The sequence below is a fragment of the Herpailurus yagouaroundi genome, unplaced genomic scaffold (genome assembly GCF_014898765.1).
Source record: "Herpailurus yagouaroundi ecotype Mexico unplaced genomic scaffold, PumYag 140, whole genome shotgun sequence".
In the NCBI taxonomy this organism is placed as follows: Eukaryota; Metazoa; Chordata; class Mammalia; order Carnivora; family Felidae; genus Herpailurus; species Herpailurus yagouaroundi.
In genome coordinates this window covers 79,045,580-79,052,764 of record NW_024412395.1, presented here as the reverse complement: position 1 = coordinate 79,052,764, position 7,185 = coordinate 79,045,580, and the positions used below count along the sequence as shown (strand labels likewise).

Here is a 7,185-nt window from a genome sequence, read left to right as displayed (position 1 = left end):
TATGCTACATTAGCAGTTTTCAAACGGTGTGGTCAGGAGTTTTGGATAAGTCTATTTAGGGTCCAGAATGTATTTCTAAAATATATATTCAATTATCAACTGTTACAAGTGTTTGTTTTAAGGTAGGAGCCAAAATATTGAATTGTTGGATGTAGCTAAGTATTAAAAGATTATCTGCCATTGAAAGCTAAGAGATAGACTGAAGAGATGAGGATCTGGAGTTAGACTGTCCGCTGTGTGTGTGTGTGTGTGTGTGTGTGTGTGTGTGCGTGCACGCACACATGCATATGCACAAAGGACGATTATGGAGAGAAACAAGCAATGGTGTGCTACTAAACCACTTTTTAGGGGAATAAAAGGCCCTAATTGGTAGCATTTGTCAATTTCCATGTTTTAAATACTCCTATCACAGCCTGTTTCAAGCTATCAACAGTTCAACAACTTTATATATTTATTTGTATTTTTAATATATTTTAAATTTAACAATCGGCTCTCTCAAGCCAGTATGAGCCTATTCTCACAAATTTGTTTATCACCATTCTCAGGGGTAGAGCCTGGAGATGCTATTATTGAGAATGGGCATCTGACAGCTCAGGTGAAGGAGAAAGTGAAGAAAACATAATTTCTAAGATAAAGTCTAAGACTGAAGAATTACAGCCAGAAATTATTCTGAGCCAAGGAGGCCACAATGGGGAGAAATTTTGGAAGGTAGCAATCTGGTTAGCAAACAGAAAATGAAGGCCTTGGATGCAGGGGCATATCCCAGACATGACAACTGATTAGACAAGGAGGAGAAAAAGATGCTGTAGTTCAAGCAGGGCAAGGATCTGCTTACTTCAGAACAGATGTGTTTCTGTCCGACATAATGATTGTCATCACCCTTCTCCACATTTGCCTCTTGTGTACTATGCTCATCTATCTTCCTGTCCCTGAGGGAACTTCAGGCATCTTTGGCAATACTGGAAAGTATTGTTCACCAGGAATTCATAGACAAGAAGTCCAAACCTGGTGTCAACATCATCGAAGCCCAATTAGGACTAATCAAGTAATTTAAACAAGTATATTGACACTTGATAGCAATAGAAACTCTAGAAACAGACAAAATTTGGAGACCCAGATGGGTAAACAGCAGGCAGTCAGATTTGTAGAAGTCCATCAGCAGATATTAGGCTCAGAGAGATAGGTTAGGACACTGGTCCAGGGAAAGAGGTGGATATAATATGAATGGCAAAAGTTCCTAAGCTGAGCAATTATATCAGAGACTTCTGATTATCTATCCAAAAATCCATTCTTTCCTTCTTACTTAGAACCTTTGTTTTGATTGGTTTGCACAATAAGGTACTAGGTAGTACTTTCTAGAAAGTTCTGTAAGAAGAGAACAAAGAGCTATGTGCCTCCTCTATCCAGCCTACTCCCCTCCCACCCCCCATTACCTCTTTCTTGTGCTTTTTCCTTGAAAGACAGCAATGATGGCTAGTGCTTCAACAGACAATTTGGGCCATGAAGTAACCTTGAAAATAGAAACAGTACTAACGATGTTATTCTAGAAGGAAAGACAGAATCTTGGTCCCTGACCACTGAAGCACCATCATAACATTCCTGGACTATCTACTTCTGGGTGTCTTTTATATTAGAGAAAAATAAACTTTTATCTTGTTTAAGCCACTGTTGTTCACTACTTTAGTACCAAATTAAATTCTTATCTGATATAGCCAGCCAATAAGCCAGGTACCAAGGAAAAGGAAGGAAGCAGAGATGGGGATTTTATTTCAAGAATTCTAGTACAAGGTAGAAAAGAAGGAAGAAGCATAGTTACTAGGACAAGGACATAAGATAAGAGCCAAACTAGCAATACTACTTGAAGCCTACTTCTCTGAAAGAGCTACTTAAACCCAAATTCTAAAGTCACCCACCAGCATTGCCTTTTGCCAATAAGTCAAAAGCAGGGTAGCAGATGGTCTAGAGAGAGCAGTCAAGTGCCTGGTGGCTGTGAACAGAGAGGGGCCACCTCAGGGAAGGGGGCCAAGTAGGTCATTATTCTAAAGAGTGAACTGCATTGGTAGTGAAGATTTCAGAGACATATAGAAGATTTCAAGGCATGCAAAGGTTTCATGAGAAACTGTAGTTCCCATCTAGAAGATCAACTACATTTGGCTTCTCACAGTCTGGTGATCAAACTCTCTAGGCTATCCCTGATCTGACACTACAATCCCCACCCACCAGCATGTCAGACCCAGATGTCAAGATGCCTGAAGATGGGGAGGAGAGGAGAAAGTGGAAATTCAGTTTGCAGGACAGAGATGGAGCTAGAGACAAATAAAGGATTTAAATGAAGTGCTTGAGTGCAGGAGAAAGAGAATAATGAAGTAGTGCCTGCCATTAATTCTGATGAAAATTAGGAGAGTATGATTGTGTTTATCTGGAGAAATGAAAGAGAAGAGCAGTAAAAACCAGAAGTTTAGACTCACATGTTATCTTTTCAGTGCTCTGGTGTGCTATAGAATCTTATCTGACAAGGGATGATCCAAATGTCTAAAACTGATTCTTTTCTGCCTCCTTTACGATAACCAAAGTGCAATGCAAGAATATTAGTGCACTGGTGTCTGGCTTCCTCTCTACAATGACATCCAAAATGCTGTCACCAAGAGACTTCCTATTTACCAAATTCAACTGACATTGTTCATTCCTTATCTATGGCCTCCTCTGACACCACCTTCTTTTGGAGAAGGCTCAGCTCCTCTGTGCCATCATTCAGAGTTCTTATCCAAGCTCTCCGATCACCTCCTACCCATCTCACACTGGACACATCTTCCCTCTCCTGCCTCTGATGGTTGGTGTCCCCAGTGTTCTGGGCTCAGTCTTTTCACTTTTCAGTTTATAATCTATTTCTAGACTCCTCTCTCATGCAAGGTTTTTGTTAGCTCTCTGTATCCCAACTCCAGTATCTATATTTTCAGCTCATACCTTGTTCCTTGGCTGTAGACTTCTAGATCCTAAATCTATATTATATGTCCTACAAATAGCTCCAACCCCACGAGTTCAAAATGAGAACTCGCCAACAACTTTGAAAGCCTTTGGAGTACAGGGCTGTCTCATGCATTTTCTTATAGCTTCAGTACATGGAAGTATTCAGTAAATGTTGTCAAATGACAACATGGCTGGATATTTTCAACAAACACATTTAAATGTCATTAATGTATGTATGTATGTATGTATTTATAAATATGGAATGCTTCACGAATTTGCTTCACATCCTTGTGCAGGGGCCATATTGGTCTTCTTTGTATCTTTCCAACTTTAGTATATATGCTGTGAAGCAAGCAGTAAATATTTATTTATTTAACATGTTACTAAAATGTAATTGACATACAAAAAATTGCACACATTTAAATTGTACAATTTGATGTTTTGCCATATGTACACTTGTTGAATGTTCACTGCAACCAAGACAGGGAGCATAGTCATACCCCCAGAAATTCCCTCTTTGTGCCCCTTTGTGATCCATCCCTCATGTCCTCCCTGCCTCCCACCCCCCACTGCCAGGCAACCACTGATCCAATTTCTGTCACTATAGCCTAGTTCCCATTTTCTATAATTTTATATAAATGAACTCATATATTATGCACTCTCTTTTGGAGACTGGCTCCTTTTATTCATCATAATTATTTTAATTACTCATATTACTTCATGTATCAATAGTACATTCATTTTTATTGCTGAATGGTATTTTATTATATCCGTATACCACAGTTTGTTTATTCATTCATCTATTGATGGACCTTTCTTTGTGTTGTTTCCAGTTTTTAGCAATTACAAATAAAGTTGCTATGAACATTTGTGGAAAAGTCTTTGTGTGGACATATGCTTTCCTCTCGAATAAATGAATAAGAACAGAATGACTAGATTATATGGTAGGTATATATTTAACTTTATAAGAAATTGCCAAACTTTCCCCAAAGTTTTGTACTATTTTGCATTCCCATTAGGGGTCTGTTCTAATTCCTCTACATCCTCAACAACATTGATGTGATCAATAGTTTTAATTTTAGGCATTCTAACAGATGCAAAGTGGTGTCTTACTGTGGTTTTAATTTGCATTTTCCTATTGACTAATACTGTTGAACATCTTTTCATGTGCTTACCTACCATTCCTATATCTTCTTTGGTGAAGTGTCTATTAATTTTCTTTGCCCATTCTTAAAATGTGTTATTTTGAGAGCTATTTTTATAGTTGACCCTTGAGCAACGTTGGGGTTAAGGGCAATAACTCCCCCACATAGCTGAAAATCTGCTTAGAACTTTTGACTCCCCCAAAACTTAACTACTAATAGCCTACTGTTAACTGGAAGCCTTACCAATAACATAATCAGTCAATTTAACACATATTTTGTATAAGTATAATATAAGCTAGAGAAAAGAAAATATTAAGAAAATATTAAGGAAGGGAAATACATTATAGTATGATATTGTATTTATAAAAAAAAGTCCATATATAAAGTAGGCCACGGTAGTTCAAATTCATGTTGTCCAAGGATCAACTGTATATTCTGAATACATTTTTTTTACCAGATATATATGAGTTGCAAATATTATTTCCCAGTCTATGGCTTGTCTGTTCACACTTTTAACTGTCTTTTGAAGAACAGAAGTTTTTAATTTTAGTGAGGTTCAAATTATTCTTTTATAGATTGTGCTTTTGACATAATTTCCAAGAAATCTTTGCCTAACCAAAGGTCACAAATATTTTCTCCTCTATTTTCTTCCAGAAATTGTATAATTTTAGCTTTTAGGTCTATGATCCATTTTGAGTTAATTTTCATATATGATGGAAGGTATGGATTCAAGTTCATTGTGATGCAAGAGGGTATTTAATTTGTTGAAACACATATAAATTTAAACAAATTATAAGAGCCTTTTCTTGTGAATCAGTGGACATTTTTACTTTAAAATTCTGTAATCAAGGACAATATGCTAACAGCTCAAACTAACTGTATGCCTAATTTTTAAAAACATATTCTTTATTATCTTTTCAAGGTGTCTTATTAACTTTTTTATTTGTATAGTAAAGGAATAAATTAACATTGTTTGTATCTTGTGTTCCATTGGCTTATTACCAAGTGTGAGTTCTATAAGTCTGCTTTGATTTAGATAGCTCATGGGCCTTGCAGGTAGGAGAGAAATAATAGGAAACAGGGTCGGTATGAAATGGGGATGAATATATCTAATTGGTACCTCATTAAAATGCTAAAAACCCTTAACTTCCATATTAGAGAAACTCCAGAGTTATTGCATGAAGCATCTTTTCTGTGTGGATTTTGACCCATGCAAGAATTGAATACTTTAACAGTGTGTGTATGTCCGTGTGTTTTAGTAGGAGGCAGGAAGAAGATGGCTGATCATAGATGTTACTTCAGTTCAGTAGAGAGACAAGTCCTGGGATAGACCCATCTTTCCCCTTTGGTGTGGCTTACCAGAGCTTAATAAAATATATCTGAAATATTTGAAATGGTCTTTGAAGTCCTAAAGCCAAATGCCAGGGCTCAATAAGTCACTGGAAGAGGTATGTATATCTTTGGGTTGCCATTTAGGCTAGGTGGTGGACATATGTGGATAGGTGTGTTGCTTTCAGCATCCATTCTCCACTTACCTCATTCTTCATAGCCCCCATATCTTTAGTAAGTCAGATCGTTTTATAAAAGCTGATCCCACTTCTAACTTCAGGTGTAAAGCATTGATATGTTAGCTTTATGAATGCCCCTGGCCCTTGAGATTTGTTCACGGATGGGAATGTGACATGAGTTGACTCAATGAGAGTGAATCTCAAGACTTGTACAGAAACTATCAGAAGTTTTTTCTCTACCCCTCTAAGCACTTGATAATAAAATGGTAAGAGCTGAGAGGATAGGTTCTGTCTGAAACCTAGAAATGAAGCCAACACTGTAGATGGCAGAAGGAATAGACAATGAGAAAAGTCCTTGGTGATATAATTGGGTGGCTAGATCAAACTTCACTTGACTACTTCAAGACTGCTCAACTGTGAAGGCAGTAAGTTTCCTTTTTCTTTTATGCCTGTCACTGAATGAAAGGTAAGATACAATTGGGTATATTAAGTTTGCAAGGAACTGAGATCTGTTAGGGTTTCTTCAGGTTTATTGGGATATAGCACAAAACCCTAGCAGGCCTCTCGAAAAATTGAAAATTGGTTCAAGAAACAGTTGAGATTTAGCAAATCTGGTTTTTAAAAAAATCTTCTCAGAAGTTAGAATCTAACTCTATTCAAGTGCTCTATTATACTAGTGATTTAGCTGCTTTCTGCTACAAATACTACCAGTTACCTGACTCTGTCTCACATTCAAATTTTAGTTCAGTCAGTCAGTTACAATTTCAAAATCTCTGTCAAACATCACAGGCAAATGTACAGATACCTGGCTTAATCAACCCAAGATGGAGTGTTAAAAAGCATGGCAACGAAGGGGTAAGGGAATCTTCCACAGTAAGCTGTGGGTATGGAAGTTATGCTGAGCTTTCTCAGAAAGGAGTCTGTTAGGCACCATGAATGTGCTGTCCAAGACTATGCTTTCTGGAATCCCTAAACTTATGATGGGTAGTGTGAGAGCTGAAGGAGCTGGGAAGCTGAGAGTTGGCAGAGATCTGATCATGTGTCTATGGGGACTTCTGGAATGGTCCTGTTGGCAAGTCCTGTGTAATCATATAATAAAAATGTTAAAATGTGATTTTGACAAAAATCATATGGGAATGTAAACGCCAAGGTGATGAGGGTGGGCCCCCTACAGTGTCTCCTACGACTGTATCAACCAGCTTCCCTGCCCTTGGCTTCTGGCTGGATCAGTTAAAAGGGAGCCCTAGTGAAAGATACGAGAGATGGAAGAGAGTCATGGTAGGCTGTTTTTTTTCCCTGGCTCTTATGCTATGGGATTGCCCCAAGCTGGCTATGTTTCTTGACTGAAGGTCACTGATCTGCATTCTGGAGATCACAACTCCTCAATTCACTCTCATTGAGTCAACTCATGTCACATTCCCATCCGTGAACAAATCTCAAGAGCCAGGGGCATTAATAAAGCTAACATATCAATGCTTTACACCTGAAGTTAGAAGTGGGCTCAGCTTTTATAAAAGGTGACTTTTTCCACGTGATTCTCTCCTTCTATGTTCCAGTAACCTCTT

The 7,185-nt window shown here is 37.9% G+C and overlaps 1 non-coding gene across 1 annotated transcript; it reads right to left on the bottom strand.

Moving 5' to 3' along the window:
* Positions 1–3,218: 3,218 nt before the first annotated feature.
* On the bottom strand, positions 3,219–3,324 carry LOC121031125 (U6 spliceosomal RNA). Its single transcript, XR_005790560.1, has one exon. It is a non-coding gene; the product is annotated as a U6 spliceosomal RNA (small nuclear RNA).
* Positions 3,325–7,185: the final 3,861 nt, after the last annotated feature.